Below are 2,624 nucleotides of genomic sequence, written 5' to 3' on the forward strand. Positions count from 1 at the left end.
TCTCAAAGAGAAACTGGACCGAGACAAATTTGTTGGGTATGAGTTAAAGCTATTTATAACAAACTATTGGCTCCCGATGGCTTCAGAATTTTACTCTATCACGTGACCTTATTAGGGGCCGTGATTGGTCAGTTTGCGTTCTGGCGGGAACGGTTCGAAGAAGTTGCCGATTCGAATAATAATCAGTCACGTGATGACAAGGAATGGGTTCTCTACTACGCTCGCGTTTATTTATATTTAAATGAGAAGATTGTATGTAATGGCGATAGTAGTTTGTATCTGATGGCGGGAGGTAGTTTCACTACATATATATACACACATATATATACACAACTAGTTTTGCAGAGTAGCACACCAACAATTATGTCTGCCTATGCTCCCTAAATGGGGGTGCTAAATGAACAAAATATTCTGTTGCAGGCTACCTCAGAGACAAATAACAGTGACCTTATCTTCAGTGGTATCAATGAATTCAGATTACTTCAACTCACCCTTGCAGATAGTGCTTGCTATGACACGACCATGGGCATGAGTGCCTTTAATGTGTCACCAACATGGTTGCCTTTTATGTGTCACCAACATGGGTACCTTTTACATGACACCAGCATGGTTGCCTTTTACGTGTCTCTGGAGCAATGCTGATACTTTGATGCTGTAAAATCTTCAGCTGTTGGGATGCAAGATGGAGTCTGATCAATCCCATTTGAGTCACCTAAGCCAGGGTGTCTGATACTGAAAGACCCAAAACACTAAATTATTCCAGCTTACACCACTGACAATACTTCTAGACTTATCCAGGTGTTATCGTACATGAGTTGCTCGTATAATGTTGTAATTTAAATGTGAAATTTTAATATTTCTTGTTGCTTATCTGATTAGCCATTGCTTTTACTATTCAGCTATATACAAGGGTGTGCTGAGAAGTATTGCTTAAGGCCTGGTTGGAGGCCTAACCTTCTGAGTTCTTTTACAGGGCTTAGAAAAACTGAAAGACCACTGCAATAAGTGTGTGAATCTGAGAGGGGAATATGTCACATAAAATCATAATTAACTGACCCTCCTGTATTTTCTTTTACCCAAAGCCGGGAACTTTCCAGCACCTCCTCATGTGTGTGTTTGTCTACCATTATTGCTTGATAATCAGTCATTACTACACATACACTTACTACATGGATAAAAACAATTTAATAAGCATTGCAAGTCATCTCAGTGCCTCATTATTGCATAATCATTTTATCACTTTTACAGTCTCCTGTGAAATACAGGGTCCGGCAAAATGATCTGACACATTTGTAGGTTTAATAAAAGGCAAATAAATTAAAGTTACAAAAAAGTTTTTTTCATTTTCGAAAGGTACATATAATGCCACTCTCTGTATCCTTCTCGACGTGCGATAGGAATTTTGAGGGAGATGTTTCCTGGTCATTGAATCGCATTGCGTGGTGACATCGGTTGGCCCGCCCGATCACCTGATTTAAATCCTTGCGATTTTTTCCTCTGGAGATACCTCAAGTCAAAGGTATACATTAATCGCCCTCGATTTATTGAACAACTTAAAGATGCCATTTGTCAAGAAATTGCTGCCATTCCTCATGAAATGATCCGCCGAGTTATGGACAACTTTCATGAACGCCTTCGACAGTGTGTGGACAATGACGGCTCCCATTTGATTGATTTAATTTTTAAAACCAAATGAAACAAAATGGCATTATATGTACTTTTCAAAAATCAATTATTTTTTTTGTTTCTTCACTTTTTTTTTTAATCCAAAAATGTGTCAGATCATTTTGCTGGACCCTATATAATTCCTGAAGAGAAAATCTTTCAGTTAAAGTCTATGACATGCTGACTCAGTGTGTGACATTGTGTTTTATCTGCTCCACAGAGCTGAACAATGAAATTCACATTTTGACAATCACTCACTCTTAACTAACATCATATATTAATACCAAAACATTGCTCCTGAAGGAGTTATACAGGAGTTTCTGAAATCAGGTGAAAACTGCCTCACTCCACCCAACCTACTCACAACAAAATGGTATGTACATTAACATTTATTTAAAAAATATTTATAGGCATGGCTGTGCGGTTAAGAAGCTTGCTTTGCAGCCATGTGGTTTGGTGTTGAGCCTCACTGCACGGCAAGTGTCTTCTACTTCAGCCTCTGCTGATCCTTTGAGTGAATTTGGCAGATGGAAACTGTGCAGGAGCTTGTTATGTGTTGTGTTTGTCCCTCGCCCACCATTTTACAACTGGTGCTGGTTTGTTTGCGTCCCAATAACATTACCAATTTGGCAAAAGAGATCAACAAAATAAGTACCAGACTTTAAAAAAAATATAAATCCTGGGGTCGATTTGATAAAAGATTTAATACACATGAGGAGGCACTGAAAAATTCTTGACTATGGATAAAAGAAAATACAGGAAGATTCGTTAATTATGATTTTATCCAATATATTTTCCCCTCAGATTCACAAACCTGTTGTAGTGGTCTTTCATGATACCCTTACAGCCAGGAACTTTTCAGCACCCCCTCATATTAGCAACAAAGGCAGTATTATTACAAAGAGGTAATATTTATGTCCCATCCACGTTTAAGTGGGCAAAAGAAAAAAAAATTAATA

This window comes from Octopus bimaculoides, chromosome 15, assembly GCF_001194135.2.
Source record: "Octopus bimaculoides isolate UCB-OBI-ISO-001 chromosome 15, ASM119413v2, whole genome shotgun sequence".
Taxonomy (NCBI): domain Eukaryota; kingdom Metazoa; phylum Mollusca; class Cephalopoda; order Octopoda; family Octopodidae; genus Octopus; species Octopus bimaculoides.